Raw genomic sequence first — 17,959 nt, forward strand, 5'->3', positions numbered from 1 at the left:
TTATACTTTGACTGAAAAAAAAACAGACCAATGACTGCACTGTAAAACAAATTTAAAAAAAATAAATAAATAAATAATTAATCTGCACATGTGGGAATGAGCTCAATTCTATTGTTAGAATTTAAAAGTTAAAATGGTGACCATATAAATTGTTCTTCTTGCTCTCCTCATGCACTACCATCCTGCTACAGTTGATCAAAGTTCATACATAAAGTATACACATTTGTAAGGTTTTTAAGGCAGTAGTTTCACCCTTCTGTTGTCCACTGACGCCAAAGGCCACATGGCAGGTTTGACTCAGAATATCACCCTTTACTTCACACAGACAGCAGCAGGACTATTGAAAATAAAGCCGGTTTAATTTATATCACGGTGGCATTAACTCTAATGAGTATATTAGTTTCACACTGTCACTGGGAATAAGTGGCAACATTGATCTCTTGTCATCATGCTCATAATAGATTTTTTTTCTCTCCCTCTGAATAAGTTATTGTGTGTCTTTCCCCCTGAGTACCTATGAGAGAGTTGCTTTCACATTTTAATCTCGCGTCATTAAAAACAAGGCAAATGTGCTTTTCTGCACCGTCCATGCCAATCACAACTACGCTGCTTGTTTGTATGTTTTTTGTTTTTTTTGTTGGTCGAAAATTTGTATGCCATGCAAGCTTTCAGTTATTGTTGGGATCTTTAAATAGTCCTTCCTCACAGAGACTTATCTCGAGAAAACGATTTTTCGAAATAAGTAGGATAAGATCAAATTGAAACTCAAATCCCTTAATAAGACAATGCAATTTTGTTATATGTACTGTCTCAGCCTCAGACCTTCGAACCCGACGCTCCGCCTGGAAATTTCTGCGAATTGCTGATATTAAAACTGAGTTGGAAATCCAAATGATTAAATGACCTAAAAAAAAAAATCTATGAGCCATGGATTACAATGGACCATGTGCCTGGTGGGTAGATTATTGCTTTGATGTTATTACATTCATCAGTTCCCATGATTTTTATGTGTATATTTTTTGATTTAAGTATGTCATAAATTGTTGATACAATCTATCACTGATATCAATACAGCCCCAGCAGACAATGATACATTCATGTGTTTTTTGTTTTTTGACATTTTGTGTGTGAAGGCAGCGAATTAAAACATATTTAAATGTCCAGACATCGTTCAAATCATAATTTAATAACATCACCCTGCAGCTCAACAAAAGAATCGATGGGAAGACGATCAGGAATTTAGCAAAATAAAATGCATTGTTACTGATTGAGCTTCAATATCTTATAGATTATGTCTTTGTGCGGAAACATTCCTGCCCCCTATTACCTCTCTAGCACACACACTCAGTGTATTCTCTATGAATAATCGTTTTATGAACATCACCATCAATGCAGCTATCCACTTAGCCCAGTCCTTGATTACAGAGTCTATTTGACAGACTGTAGAGGACACTGAGAGTTTTGGCATTACCCAGGGGACATACTTGGCCCTTCCAGTAAAAAGAGGCCACTAATGGAAGCGGAGGCCTTCGTCTCCACTCCACAATTTTATGCAGGCAATCCAGGCATTTATGGTAATCATAAAGCAGGGCCAAATGGATGGCAGAGGCAGCTCTAAGCGCAGAAAAACACAGAGTGACGCAGTCTTGTTGACAGCTGCAAGTGCTGCCACCTCCCTGTAAATTCAGTTACAGCAGGTGTCTGCGCAATGCAAGACAACATTTTGCCAAGACCCCAAAAGGGGACCTCCTCCACCCCCACATCTCTCCTGCTAACTCACTCTTTCTCACTGTCTCTCAATGTTTATGAACCTCTGGGGTCAGTTCATAAAAAATTCACTGGGGTAAGTAGGAAGCTGATTGTTGAATGTTGGATGATTTCCCCCCCCCCCCCCCCCCCCCCCCCTCCTCCACTTACTCCATGACACCACCCGTTCATCACGTCTTTGAGCAAACGCCTTGCTTGAGATGGAGCAGAGGTGAAGCATGAGGGACGGGGAAGTGCCGCTGGTGAATCGTGACAACACTTTGTTAATATGCGAGTTTAAATGTGGATAATCGTGTTGCTGTGTGGAGATGCTCCACCAAGATTGTGGCACAGCCTGGAGCTGAATGCTAATTTATTTTCTCATCTTCCTTGGCTTGAAAGTGGTAATAGCTGGTAGCGCACACTGGCCTGCCAAAAACCACAAGTAGCTACAAGCAGTTGTTATCGCTTTGCCACTGTGGGTGATGGACGTAAAATGGAAAAATCCCTCCCCCACCATAAACAAATATGTATATTGCAGACATGAAATTGTTGTTTCCTGGGCACAGCCAAGGATGTAGATTTTCCACTCTGTGACTGTTATGAATTGCCTTTTCCAAGTGCAGATCCCTGGAATGCACACAACACATTAACCTCTCTCAATGTGACTGTCCAAAAAAAAAAGCAAGAGGAAATGCTTTCAGTGTGTGGGAGAAAATTTGCAACCCTTAATGACTCATTTAAGAAGATAATATTCAATTACAAGGATACAATTTTTTTTTTAAAAATCACTTTAGGTCAGGATTAGATAAAAGACTGAAGTGATGATTTTACAGTGCAGGGAGCATTAAGAGAAATTACACTCTGATACAGTAATCTGATGTAATGCAATATAAAAACTGAGAGGGAGGACAAAGAGCAGCCACAGTCTAGACATCCCTGTGGGTAGTCACTTGGTGGAGGGAAAAGTTACACTCCACATGGCCTCTTGTCCTTTCAGGCTGACTGAAACTACTAAACAGGTTCGTAGACAGTTTAAGGCTAAACATTTGTGGATAGATTATACATGTGTGATCAGTGCACTCACAAGCTGATGGAAAAATAGAGTTATGACAGAAAACAAGAGCAAAAAAAATAGGACATATTAAAGTAGAAATTACTTTCCAGCCAATCCGCACCAATTGCACTACTTTTATTCGATCAGAGTTACAGACCTCTTGGAGATGAACAGGATTATGAGAGCAAGGCTTCATTTTGCCATGCACAACAGACTGACAAGGGCAATAATGATGTGGTTTGTTACAGCCAACTCTTATCAGCTGAATTTAATCTCAGTCCACTGGAATTACATTCAGAGACCAATTCAAATATAGTGTTAGACAATGTAATCCATATCCATAGCCTTGCAAATCCCTCGGTGCATTAATTCATCCCATACAGTCCACAAGATTAATAGCAGGCCGGGGCAAGATGTGATAAAGTGAGCAGAATACATTGTCCCACCGGCCACCAGCACAGAGGCTAATTTGTATGGTTCTCAATAGGAGCGCACAGTGGTCATTGTTAAGACTGCTCAAATTTCATAGGCGGTAGTGCTATGATTATCTTGAGGAGCAAGTGTATTCACTGGTATAAAGCAGGTTAGGGCATTAAATCCTGTCGGCACTTGAAGTGGAGAGACTGAAGGATTGTTTCAGTGCTGAGGGCAGCAACAGTAAATCTCTGCGAAGCACTGACTGAAATACACCGGTGTAGGATTGTAACAGAGTTTGTCATAGAGTTCACTTACATGATTAGCCAGATTCTGTCTTAGCATGGTTTTATGAAATTGTGTCTTTGGAAGGTACTGGACCATGTGAAGAAGTACCACCGCTGGCCCACATGCATAGTAAGGTTGGCACCAGTCTCTGTGAAAATATAATCTGATTTTTCATAAATGTTCTGCTTCTCTAAACTAATGCAGGTCCTGTTGTCCAAACGGTTCTCAGTGAAAGTGTGTTACATTTTGTATTAACTTTATATTTATATGTTAATTCTGATTTGTTAGATCTTGAATTTTGCTAGACCTCAGTACTGCATTGTAAAACATGTCAGTGTAGTTACAAATTACGATAACCAATACTACTCATGTATGTGCAGTTAAAAAAATAGGACGGTACATTCAGTTGCCAGTTAGTTTTGCTTTGCATAATAAATACAAAATGGGAAAAAAGTTGAAATAGGTAACATATTCTGCCAGTCAACACCTCCAAAGCTCACTAATCACCAAGAGCTTACAGTTTCCACTACTTGCCTGAACTCAGTGCATCCATCCAAGAAATAGTCACCCTCAAAATCCCCTGGACAAACAAAGCTTGTTGTTTCTTTACTGTTTCGATGGATTTAACAAACGAGGACAGGCTAATTGCTGAACTTTCGAGGCACTGGTAGTCAAATTTTGTTTCAACTTTTGCACCACTTCCACTCTTTATGCTTAGCTAAGCTAACAGGCTGCTGGCTAAAGCTTCGCGTTTGACATACAGACGCCAGAGTGGCATTGATCTTCTCATCTTTAACATTTTGGATGATTCTTTTTTTTTTTTTTTTTTTTAAAAAGGAAGAAGATCGTGAGAAAACAAAGAATTCCACGACCATTTGTAAGTTACTTTGCAAAGTACAACGTGACACCTTTATTATAAGTTTCCAATAACTTGACTCACTGGACTCACAGTTTCTGTTCGGGCTTGTACAAGGGGTTATTGCCTCTGGCATAACTACTAGATGTAACACACCCCCACATCACGCTGACGGAACACAGAGTGGCTCAGCGAGAGTCCACATCACAGACAGAGAGCGAGTCGAAACACAGTGCTCCTCAAATGTTCTGGTTAACAAGGAAAGTAGCTTTAGACCGTAATGCTCATAAGTGGCGTGCCTTTGAAAGCAAGTTACTGTGCGTTTGTGTGAGACTGCATTTGAACATATGTTCCTCTGGGTCACATCGGAGATCTCTCGCATTTAACCCCGTGCCCTTTCCCTACTTAATGGACTTCCTTGAGACATAGCCTCTTGCTCACACACACGTCTATCGCTTTCTTTCTCTTTGACGCTGAAGGTTTCGCAAACCCTCTGCTGGCTCACACACACTTCGCCATTTCTGCCCATTTTCTGCAATAACGAAGTTCGGACTGGAGGACATTCCTGAAACACTGTTGTTCAATCACGTTTTATCAGTGAGGTTTATGATAGATGGTGCATAGTGTATCCCATTAGAAAGTGGGAATGTGAGTCATCATTGTGCTGTGCATGCATGTGCAAATGGGATGGTTGCAGCGATGTATTATACTGACAGGGAAAGGAAAGATAAGACGGTATTTTCACACAGGAAGTGAATGATTGGGCCTACAATAGAGGTACGGAAGAAAAACTGCTATATGTGTTCATAAGTATCATTTTCTAAGGCCCTTCGAGGTTCACTGCCAACAGTATGTTTTGAAATGCAATGAGCATGTTTTGCATTAAAGCCTAAATGAGCGCCAGTTCTTGTGTTTCAGCCTTACAAAACAAGCCAAAATGAGTCTGAAATATCATTTACAAAGGCATGAAAGAGTATTTATATATAGGTTTCCCATTCAGCCACTCAGCACTAAGATAAACAGAAAACATCCCCTTCAGGAGAAGTAGCAGATGAACTGTTTGTGAGGTAGTTCAAAGGCAAAAAAACAATCCCACATTCAGACCACGGTACATCGTAGAAGGGAAAATGCATTCAAGTTGGAGCAGAAAAGAAAGAAAAAAGATCTGCTGTAAAGCCATAAAATACAATTCATCTTGTCGCGGTCCCTGCAAGGAGCGTGTAATCGCAATGACACACTGGTGTAATCCATTTAAAACACTTTGGCTCAGGCCTAGGCTGCTTTGACTTCCTCTGCAGGCTTGTGCCATCATCTTCATTTCAGATACGTTTCACTGACTGCCTGCTATTAGCGTAAATGTGTAAGCTGCCTTGTCGTCCACCTGCTCGGGCTGCCAGGCAAGCATCTTGTCCCAGATGCATTACATGACTGGCACGAGCATCAGAAAAAAGAAAAAAAAACCTTCCAAAAGATAATAACCCGCTCTTCTCAGGCAGAGGTGAAGTGCAAGCCTATTCGCTTGTCCACAGACATGTAATCTGTCTCGAGAGGCGCTCTCTCTTCTGGCGCCTCCGAGCTTTGACTTTCTGAAGCAGGGTGGACCCACCCAACCTGACTAGGCAATGAGCTGAGAGCAATGGTGTCACAAGAGCGCTGAATCTCATTGAGAGTTGCTTGAGCAAACATTATCTCACACTGAACCGTTGCAGCGGTGTCTGGGGGGGAGGCTCCGGTGAGTTATTACACAGCGAGTTTTAATCTTACAAGAGGAAATACACTGCTGCCATTTAATGTAAGGCAACCAGAGGGCAACCTGGGTCCTTTCTGCACGGGCTCCTCCGTGCAGGATCGAGGCTAATTGAACTAATTACGCACTCAAAGGGACAAAATTAAACTGCGGATGATTTATACTCACCTGTAAACTTTGCCCAGGACGGCTGCTCACCACTAGTGTGTTTATGCATCGATGGTTTAATTAGGACTGTTTGTTAATGGGCTTTGAGAGGTCTGGAGTATTGGTTAAAAATAGTCAGGGTCAAGAAGGATAAGAGGAATAACAAACAGTGGTTTCACTACAGCAGTGTTCCTCATTAAGAACCTTTAGTAGACCTCTTAAAAGGCAGTATATCACTGACTTACTGACAGTGCTTCAGTTAATGATTATTTTCATTGACAATTACTCTGAATCGATAACCTTTGATAGGTCATCAAAAATCAACAATATTTGTACTCATGTGAATGTCCATTAGTACAGTGTATGTTGTTTGAAATGCATTAAGGGCAGATTTTTCAAAGAGTTTCAAATTCCTTGTTCTTCACAGATAAGAGTACAAAACAAACATATGAAATTTACAGTCGTGTATAAAAGTCAAATTTGAAAAATAAATATTGGACATTTTGGCACGACAAATGATTTTAATGGTTTTGAAAATTAAATTGATCAATTCATCAAACCAACACTATTTGTGGCCTTGTGCAGAAGAAACAAAGCTTAGCATGGGGTGCTAATTAGGCAGCTCAATGCACTGAAGTGAGCCACTGTAAACCAATTCTAATTGAACAAAACTGAATTAGATGAGAGAAGCCGTGCATGAAGAGATGTGCAGCTGCTGGACTATCTTCACACCTATTACAACACGGAGGTAATTGTGTCAGGCTGTGGTGACCACCAGAGAGCTTTTTTTTTCTTTTTTTTTTCTTTTTTTGAATGAAAATGTCAGGTGAAAAAAATAACCTTCCAACCACTAGTGAGTCAAAACTTATATTGTCTTTGAAACCAAATCGCACTTTTACCTCAGCCGCTATGGAAAGTACAGATAGCCCATTTAGTAGTCAGGTAGGCTATAATGATCCAGATCTGCTCAAATATTCGAACTTATCTCACAAGCTATGCTGAAAACTCTTTCTCTCTCTGAGGATATTGCATTCCCCAAGTCAACAGTTCAATCTCACCTTACTCGCCCACCTCTCTCCGAGCAGCAGATGCCATCATTTTTCTTGCCGCTACCTCTTTCTCCTCACCCACCTTCATTCTACACCCACTAGATGGATCAGCTCTCCCTCAATCCATGCTTCCTGTGCGCCTCCTCAGACGGGGAGATTGATTTGTCTACAGGATGCCTCTGACCTTTGATATGATCCAATAAGGGACGCACAGCCCTAACCGAATTAGACAATCAAAGGGGAGGCACATTAGGAGCGATATGAGGGTGTTTTCCTTTCGCTCATAGCATACCTCTGCTTTTTCTATGATGGTTAAATCCACTGTCCATCTCCTGCCAGCCTCGATCAGACACCCAGGGGAAAATAAAAGATGTGCTGTCAAATTGCACTTTGCCTAAAGGCTCTTTGGGCCAAATTTAATTTGCACCTTCCATCGATTTTCTCCTTACTCCCAATTCAGTTGATCCTAATGTCATCTATGGTGTATTTCTGTTCCATGCAGGAATAGATGGATACCTTGCTCTGGACTGCTGCATGTCAGAAGACAGTGTATGCAATATGTCTTCCTTGTAGTGTCAGGGGAATGAAATGATTGAGAAACTGCCCTTTCCTTTGTGTGTGTGTGCAAGTCAATACACTGACTTGACTTGACTTCATCCTCCAGTTTGCTTTCAGAGTTGATGTGTAAATACTGTAACTTTAACAAACAGAGAAATGTATTTATTTATGCATTCGTCCACTTTTTTCAGTGCAGAGTTTGCTGATTAAAACAACAGACTTGGATACCTTCTGTTTAGAAATTCAAACCATACACACTTTTACTTTCACAAAGGGATTCTGGGCTTCATCTTATCAGTAGCTGGTTGCTATTATGTTGCAATGAGCCTAAGTTGGACTGACACCTTTGGGTGGTCCAGGTTAAAAATCAAAAAGCTCTGTCACCTCTAATCACTGTTTAGCAGTCTCTCTCTGTGCATGATTGTGGTGACAGTACTTGTTATGCCTTTTTGCGCACTTGATTTCTGCAGGAGCAACTTACAGAAAGAAGCTATGAATTGAGATGTTTAAAACGGGTAGGAAGCATGTAAGGTCTATTTATAACGCCTGAATAATGAATGATAGATAATTAAGATACTCAATATGCTGGAGTGTAGCTATGATGTGAATCACATCATTAGAAACACTGCATCATGATGTGGAAACAGACAAAATACTGATGAAAACACATAAATTGTATCATCCAAAAAGACAGCGCCTCAGCCTCTACCTGTTTTGACATTTTAAGAACCACTAGGGTGTCGGGGCTGAGTGAATCTCCATGACGGCGTACCTAAAAAAAAAAAAAAAGTTGACAAGGCAGACAGAAGAAAGGATAGGTTTTGACAGATCCCAGCCTTCTTTCATTGGAACATATGAGAGAGGAAAACAAAGGGAGGAAGAGGAGGATAAGGGAAGGCTGTGGCTTCAAAGTGGGCTACGGTGCTGCAGAGCCAGCAAATGGTGTGAAAGCACATATATCAACTTGCATGGATACACATGAGACCTGGTATCACAAGCCACGACACATAACCAGGCTTGTGTATGAACAGAGAGAGGGTGCTTGTGTGTGAAGGGAGGATGAAGCGTTGGGGGTAGCACGAAGAGATGCAATTCCCCCACCACCACCTCCTTCGGGCAAGTCAGTACTCCTCGGTACCATTTGTTTGTCGTCTTAACCTGGCAGAGAGCTCAGGAAGCCTGGGTCTTACATAAGCCGTACCCAGCATGGATCTGTGCTAGGGAACTGATCCCTACCAAAACCCTCATTGTTATTCTCTCATGATGCCGAGGGATCTGCCGAGCACCCACAGCCAAACCTACAGCAGGGCTGAGTGGGAGGTGGGGGTGGTGTGTTTACATGTGTGCTCTGTCAGGGGACTGAGCTAACTGTACACACAGGATTATAGATGAAACACAACTTTCAAAGCTCGGGCTGTTAAAATGTCCACTGTTGTGTCCGCACACAATCGTCTTTTTTTGGTTTTCAGTCTCAAATCCTCTGCTGCTATGCTTTTGTCTTTCCCATGTCAATTTCCTCTATTGCAAATGTATTCATAAAAAGCTACACGGGCCAAAAAAAAAAAAAGCAAGCACTGGATTCTTGTTCATTAATCCTCCCAGGTCTGTTACATTGCAGACTCTATGCGATCATAATCATTTAAAAGACTCCACGAGACAGGTCTTCTTTGTCAAATCGAATTTCTACTCTGTAGAATAACTCCCCTATCACTGAGTGCTAGATATTCATCAAGGGAAAAGGGGAAAAAGATTTCAAAATGTACAATATAATAGAATCTAGCACACTTCCAGGGATGTCCACATCTTCCTATGTGTAGAGATTACACTCTGCAGCCTCAGAGCAGCGGAGCCTGTCAGGGATTTGATTTAAATGTCCAAGGTGTAGAGCCTGATCAAAAAGTGTCCGCTTTCAGTCTGATCAAAGACAATGAGGCCTCTGGGTCCTGTGAAATCCATGCTGCGCACTCTCAACCACCGTATTTACAGTACAGAGCTCAGCTCCACTCAATAAAATATGCATAAAGCATCAATTGCCTTATCTCCTTCAATCATCTCCAGCAGTTATGCAAATAATGTTGAGATCCACGTATAGATTTTAAATGTCAATTCAGTCACGTTTGGAAGCAGAAATTATTCAATCACTATATTTCCTGTGGCCCTGCATATACTTTTTACTTACACTGAGACTATACTGCAGCTGCTTGTAAAATACTATTAATAAATGATATGCCGTGGATACAAGCCTCACTGATCCTACCAAGTTTGACTACTGCACATTCAATATGAAGATTTATTTTTCAATCTCGGGGGACCCGGTTTTTTTTCCATAAAACCAAATAAAGACTTTTCTGAAACTAAACCTTGTCTGAAAACAAGTTTTAAAGCTGCATTATAGCCTAACAGTCCAACTTGTTTCCTCTTTTCCTTTCAGCAAAACTACAATGCGGATGCCCATCATGGCGTGGAGAGGAAATGTTGTTCACCGCGACCTCCAAGTGACTGCTGGAATGGGTTTAAGGTAGGAATATAAAAACGTAATAGTGTGAATCTATGGCTGCTGGGGCGACTTCTACATTTGCAGCTAAAACTAAAAGTAAGGCTTCATCCAAAATATTCTCTGGAAGCAGCATTTCTGCCAGCCTTTCTTTTTTTTTTTCTCATTACTGACCTGAAAGGACAGTAAGAGAAAAAAGCTTTGCATGTGTTAAAAAAAAAAAAAAAAAAAAAAAGAGAGAGAGAGAGATGGGAAAGTGTCTGGAATTATAAGCACACCTGAGAAGAACACAGAGAAAATGAATTGTTATCTTGAGGTCAGAGGCAGCTCATCTGACACGGAGTACAACAAACCGCCACTCGAGTTCACTTTCCTCTTCTGGTACTTTCTTTTTTTTGTTGTTTTTTTGTTCCAACTGCTTTGATTCGCTCTAGCCTATCCCACGGTGGAAGTCCCTCGGATAACAACCGAGGAGGTCTAATTGATTTCTCTTGTTCATGTCAGTTAGAGGCAGCAGTATCGAACTGTGCAGAGTACCCTGGCTCCAGCTTGCCTGCATTATTCCTCTCCGTTTTCTTCTTTGCCTCCCTACAGCCCTGCAGACTATAATGCTAATACTCCAACATACCATTGCCCATCTGAAATCTCACAAGGTGCCAGATAGCAGAGGAATGCCAGGGCAATTGCACGTGTGGAGATAAAATACCCACATCATGGTGCTGTACACGTGGCTTACAAAAAAGGTCAGGTTGTAAGATTACACTGGCATTTGCTCTTTTGAAGCCACACCAAGTCATTATCTAAGCTAGCACCTATTGCATCAAAAGAATTAAGAGCAAGATATACTAACAAGAAATGGGTGAAGGTGATATCATGAATGCCTACACAGTCTACTCCAATAGAAAGCAGCTCTGCAGCACCTTTGCAGCCATGATTTGTCCGATTACGTGCTTTTAATGTACCTTCGTAGACATGTTTAAATCCCATGATCAGCATTGTTGTAGTGGATTGTTTGATAATGTACAGATGTTGCTGATACTGTTTTCGCCCTACACTGTATATAGTTATTAGTTCAGGCAGGGATTCTGTCTCACAGCAGCACATCTATAAAATTCTCCTCTTGTCTTTGTCTTTTGTCGGCATCCATCAGATTTGTGAGTTCCTGTCATGTCAATGCAGAGAGACAGAAATGTTCTCTTTTTTCCATTCGAACTTTAACGGCACAAAACAGACACAGATTTTCTTTAGGCAATAACAGCACAGTCGACGGTCAGGCAGGGAAGGGAAAGATCCACCGCATCGTTTGCTGCTGAGATATAATATATACTAACATTTCTAGTCGTGCATCGTTGAGCCTGGGTTACAAGTACTGCTGGAGAAATTAGGTAACAGCAAATAACAAGAGTGCTGTGAGTGAACAGCTCTCTGTTGCAAGGTTAAGACAGCCAAGGACAAATCAAAGCCCAGCACTAATACAATGAACCGTGTCTCACTGACACGACTTCAGACTTCATCCATGCCAATGTACACAACACCCAGCTAACTGTTTCTGCATGGTAGATCAGATGTGCTATCTGCACATATTGTGCTCTGTATTCACTGCCTGTTTTTTTGTTTTTTTTCAAAGGGATAAAATAACATAGGCTAATGTTTCTTTTAAAAAGTAGAAGTGTCACTATTAACCAATGAAATGCATCTTTTCTCGCTTTAATACTCTCAGGTGTTTGACTGTCACAGCCCTACTTGCTCTGTCATAGTATAATCAGCAGCTTATGGTGGCTAATGTTAACTGATAGCATGCTTAAACCAGATTTTGCGGACAACAGTGAGTCACCTGACTGACTTTGACTGTCTGGTTTTTTTTTGGCATTTTTGTCATGCTATGTTCGTGCGTTCGAGTAAGGGGACAAAGTTCAGATCAGGTTAGTGGAAACAGTCTCACTTCAAATAAAAAAAATTAAAAAAAAAAAAAAAAATCCTTGCACAGCAAGGTGCATGCACTGGTCAAGGGGCACCTTTGGAAACCTTCAGCAGTGACTGCAGATGTCCTTTTGGAAGAAATAGAAGAAGAAAACTCAACTATTTATCCCCCTTCAGACCCTGAAAACTAATTTAACTGGCTAATTCAACATTTTTGTTGACCTGTTTCAATATACAGTCGAAATACCGATTTACTTTGATTATACTCTAACCCAGAAAACGTGAAAATTGATTGTCATTCGATGAGACTTGACATGTTGATACGTAGCTACCTATTAGGTGACAAAAAGTACATTTTAGCTGCATCACTTGTGTGTGTTCTGTAGTGAGTCCTGACAATATTTTTCTTTTTTTTATGATCACTTGATATTTACTTCAGTGTCAGTATTACACTTTTTTTTTTAACGAGAATGTGACCAGAGTAAAAAGAATGTGTTAAACAAAAAAAAGTCTCTTAATTAGACAACATGAGCAGTCTGCATTGCAACCTTCCTACTGTACCACATACATCAGGCTTAATAGCACTGATGTCTGCTGCAGTAGGCAAAAGTTGTTGTTTAACAACCTAATGAGTGTCTGATTTATGACTGGAGCCATGTGCCTGATAAATAAACATTACAGGTGAGAGGGTTTTATCTCATGGAACATTTTCTAATCAACAGCTCAGAAAAATACATTATACTTAAGTTTGTGTGTGTGTGTGTGTGTGTGTGTGTGTGTGTGTGTGTGTGTGTGTGTGTGTGTGTGTGTGTGTACGTGTGGGGCTGCTAGAGTCAATTCAGCTCATCATTCATGGCTTGCTGTATACAGTGTGTGCATGAAATGGCTGATTATTTTGCATTTGCATCTATCAAATTCTGAATCTCCAACATTTCGTTTCTGTATTGAAACATCATCCAGAAGCACAAAATGACAACACACACACTGACATTTGATGAATATTCCCTCCGATACACGTGTGCTGTTCTTATTTTCAGACACGTGACTAACCACATCTGAGGTTATGTGACGTGCGTGTTTACGCACATCTATTTGGGGATGGATTTGTGTTGTCCCCCCACTGTCTTAGACTCAGAATGAGGTGTGCCTCGTGGCACGCAGCCGGGGGAGTCGTTAAATTTAGCGGCGTCAGAACATGCAGTTTCACAGAGGCTGTGTCTCACTCACGCCCTGTGAGTGAGCGGCTCACTGCAAGAGATGAGAAACTTTGGCAGCTAATGCATCAGCTAGCACAAAATGAAGCCTGCCTCATCCAAGAGCATTAAGATGTGGATAAATAAATAAAACATTGCCACCATGAGAGGAGAGGCAATGTGACAGCGGGATATTTTTTTTTTATTATTTTTTTTTTTCCTGCTTTCATGTTGGCAGGCACAGACATTTTATTTTGGGATGAATCAAAATTTCCTGAAAACGCCTGCGCCAGGTGTATCTAATTATCTGACAGCGCATCCTCATTATAAAACGGCCCCTGGGATTCGGATACTCGGCTTGCCGAGCTTTGGACCGCAATCAAGGTGTTCTTCACAGTATAAACACATGGATAATATATCCACTACTTTTTTTTTTATATATGTGCCGTTTCCACCTTTGGTTGCTGTGAACGGGGCAATATTTGCTCTCTTCTAATTCAGTGCACACCTGTTTTCTTTGGAAAACAATATGTGAATAGAATATCGTGACTGTAATTTCAACTGTATACAACGTGCGACATCTAACAAACTACACTGTAACACAGTTTAAAAAAAATCTGCAATGTAGAGGGAAAAAAGCTACATTTATTAGCAGCAGTTATGACATCCCCTTGCCATCTCATCCATGCCTCGATTGTGTCACCCGGATGAAGTTGATTGACCGTGATTACAGCTTACTCCTGATTCTTTCCATGGAGATGTAGCAGGCGAAAGAAAAGTAAGTGTGGCATCAACACGGTCACTGTTAAGCAGCCGATGTTAAGGCATAATTAATGAGAGAAAAGGATTTGCAGAAACGCAACTCTCTGACCGGCAATGCTGGCTGTGGCTCTTGGGGGTCACAGTGGAGGAGCTTGTGCAACTGTGAGCAAGCAGACCTGTCTTCCCGGCTTACGACTTCTAGCAGCAGCTCAAATCCCATCCAGCAGTGATTGATGTGGGCCTGGCGAGTAGTTTTGGGAGTATCACTCAAAGGGAAGACGAAGGAAAATTGCCGAATGTTGCCAGTTTATAAAATGGGAGTGATGACGGCGGAGGGACATTCTTACCTGGGACTAATCCTTGAAAGCTTTGCGGCAAATTGCCTGACAGCAAATGATTCAAATCCACTTGTGTGCTCGAAACTGTCCCCACACTGGGACACCTGACCTGAACCCCTGCTGTAGTTCAACATTTCCAACATTTCATCATGTTGAAATTTGTTGGGCGAGCAGTATCACTTCAAAGAGAGAGCGTGTGTACCTCTGCTGGTGTTCCAGTTGGATTTGTTTATTTTCACGTTAGTACTGGCAATGTCACATTCATGTATTTATTGTTTATCATGAATTCACGTTCAGTTTTTTATGCCACGGTCACAGTGTTGCTCTGTTAATCAGTGCGTTTACATTTCAAGCTCAGATAGAGATAGATAGATAGATAGATAGATAGATAGATAGATAGATAGATAGATAGATAGATAGATAGATAGATAGGATAGATGGAATCATGCCAAATAAACTCATCCGAATCAAATCTCTACCCCAGAGCGAGTAAGCAAAGCTAAATCAAGCCTTAATTAGAGCCCGAAGGGAAGACCTCTGTAACGCTGACCACAAATCAGAAAACAGCTTAGTATGAAGCCAAATGTTCTGCATAAATACAAACTGTGTTATTAACCCTCACGGGGGTCTTTTACTGTAGGTATTAAATCCCAAGTGCCCTCATGTCACAGTCTCCTGTCCTGTGCGCTTCCCCATTTAGTTCTTTTTGAAATGCAACAGTAGCCTATATCTTGCACTGCCTCCTGACTGGCAGACCGTAATGCTATTTGCGCTCCTCGATGGTCATGCTCACTTAGCCTTCTGTCACTCCACACTGGCCAGGGAAGACACATCTCTCTGGCTGTGTGAGCTGTCCTTGCCCTCATTTGCGATTGCTTCTCCTCGGCTTGCTACAAAACACAGAGGAACTCAAACTTTTCAGTTCATTATCTTGCCTCTTAGTGGCTTCCCAGTTGCTTTTTTTTCCCTCTTTCTCGGGCTGCGAAGTATGACTGCAAATCACAGGTAATTGGCTTTTTGTGAATAACTTGTCAGTAGTAGTCCGGCAAATACTCTTCAACACAGAGAAGGGGTTGTATATATTATGGAACAGCCAAATATAGCAGGCTGTGGAGGGAGAAAAACATGGGCATGTGCTGACATTACTGCGCATGATCCGCTGTCAATCACCAGTCAAATATGTCATCAAAGCATGTCGGATGACAGCAGCAAAATGGGTAAACTGGGTGAGTCACAGCCCACCCACCGTCTCCAACACCTGAGTCAGGAGCCTTTGGGCACGCACAAACGCGCGCGCGCGCGCGCACACACATATAGGCTACATTCAAAGATAAACCATCCAATCCGCCACAGTCACCAGAACCAAACATTTAACTAAACTTTCTCAGCACGTCCCACAACTAACACGCAGCATGTCCCACAATATGCGGACTGTCGTCGCGTGCTTGTGCATCCTGTGTGCGTCTGAACGAGGGGCAGACCATCGGTCGGGGCAAAGATGGCTCTGGCTTTTTGAGCACAGTGTGTGTTATAAATGGTGACGATAAAAAAAAATAATAATAATAATTAAAAAAAAATCTGTAAATATCTCGGCACCATCTGGAATATAACAGCCAGCAGCAGACCGGTGCACGTTGTGCGCTCCATTATCCATAACGCAGCTCCAAGACATGCAAAAATATGCACCCGGGGCTGATCGCGGCACGACACACAACTTGGAGTGGACACAAAAATCGACACTTAATTCCACACATGGAAAACATGACGAGCTGCTCTCAGCTGCAATTCACGGCATTAGAAGATGCAGAAAAAGTACTACTTACTATATACCCAGGCGGTAGAATGCAAAGCCCCGGTAACTGTAATTAAAATAGAAGAATGGGGGGGGGGGGGAAATGAAGGACGCGCTTGTTTATTTTTTTTTTTTTCATCAAAAAAAATAAACTCATCGTGGCCACAGCTGTATGCATTTTAAATCATGAAGCTTTCCATCCACTCACCGGGGCTGTCCGAGTAAATTCCTTAGGAAATTCCAGAGGAGTCCCTTCTTTCTTCCCTCAAAGTCAGAAAACAGCAATGCTTTTCTTATTCCAAAAACAGGCCCCTGGTTGAACTGAAAGAGAGAAGAGACCAAAAGAGCCACAACAAATTCCATTAGAACCGGGAATCCCCACCACCACCACCACCACCACTACCCAAAAAAAAAAAGTGTTGACATAACATCTGTGAAGAGCAGCAAACAAAACCAAAAAAAAAAAAAAAAGGCAACTCGTAATAAATTGGCGGAATGGACAGATGGTACCTGCTCTCTTTATCACTGTCGGGAAAGACAATGAGAGCGGCAATAAGACGGGCAGAAAACTGAGAGGGCTGAGCTTTTCTTAGGAAACGCAGCCCCAGCGCGCTGTCAGATTCTACCAGCTCACACACACTCGCGTACACACGCACTCGCACACACTTCACAGCTCCCGGCGACGGCAGGAGAGGAGAGGGAGAGGAGAGGGAGAGGAGAGGAGAGGAGAGGAGAGAGCTGGGATGCTGCGCTCAGAGCTGCACTTCACGGTGTAGCCGCTTGATGGCCAGCTAGAGGAACAGCTGACACTGGGATATTTGCCACATTTAACAGCCACGTTGTCCTTTGAATCGGGTGCTAAAGCTGACACGTCTGTGGTATTATTGTAAACAGTCTTAATGTTAAGATCATCTGAACTAACACTGAAATTGCTTCTGTGATTATTTGTTGTTGGCTGTGGCTGACATATCGGACATTCACAGCTACAGAATGGCAGTTCAGTTATAGCTGTTGGCACAGTGATATGTAACTAATTGCATTTATTGGAGTGCCTTAATAAGTCTAAGTAGAAATTTGAGGTAGCTACTTTTTTCCTACTGCAGTGGTTTTAGTCCACCATATTACAGATTAAGAGTTCACACATACCATATGATTTAATAAACGTGTTGTACTGTTAAACTGTTGTAGATTAAACTACCCAACAGTATGTTGAATATTTATCTCTCATATTTCAATTGCATTTTGCTAATAATATTCACCTACTAAAATGGCATTTTAGGTTCTAGACCTTTACTTGTATCTGTGTTTTTATTGTGGAGTTGCAACTTTTAACTAAATAAGCAGCGTGTAGGATTTAGTGACCTCTAGTGGTGACCAGATTTAACACCCCTGGCTTCACCCTCAGCTTCCAGAGCGTGTAAGATAATTTACTGTGGCCACAAAAATGTGAAAGATCCTCTCTGGAGAAGAGGACCCGTTCCCTGTATAGCTATGAAAGGCTCATCCCAAGGTAATGAAAACCCAATGATAATTTAGGTGATTAATTAGATGACTAATTTAAACACATTTATATATAGAATTTTCCATTTATGCCAATT

The 17,959-nt window shown here is 41.6% G+C and overlaps 1 protein-coding gene across 38 annotated transcripts in view; it reads right to left on the bottom strand.

The window, feature by feature from the left end:
• Positions 1-17,023, bottom strand: part of LOC138210910 (receptor-type tyrosine-protein phosphatase delta-like) — a 348,424-nt gene extending 331,401 nt beyond the window's left edge. For 16 of the 38 annotated variants that reach the window (XM_069170312.1, XM_069170313.1, XM_069170306.1 and 13 more), the window contains exons 1-3: positions 16,872-17,023; positions 16,570-16,682; positions 16,393-16,428 (exon numbers count right to left, since the gene is read on the bottom strand). The gene's annotated coding sequence lies outside the window, so the exon portion shown is untranslated. The remainder of the gene's footprint in view (positions 1-16,392; positions 16,429-16,569; positions 16,683-16,871) is intronic. The other 22 variants (XM_069170318.1, XM_069170332.1, XM_069170311.1 and 19 more) reach the window with 4 other exon arrangements.
• Positions 17,024-17,959: the final 936 nt, after the last annotated feature.

Source organism: Embiotoca jacksoni, unplaced genomic scaffold, assembly GCF_022577435.1.
Source record: "Embiotoca jacksoni isolate LCO1_2020_lvr unplaced genomic scaffold, fEmbJac1.0.p SCAF_49, whole genome shotgun sequence".
NCBI lineage: Eukaryota > Metazoa > Chordata > Actinopteri > Embiotocidae > Embiotoca > Embiotoca jacksoni.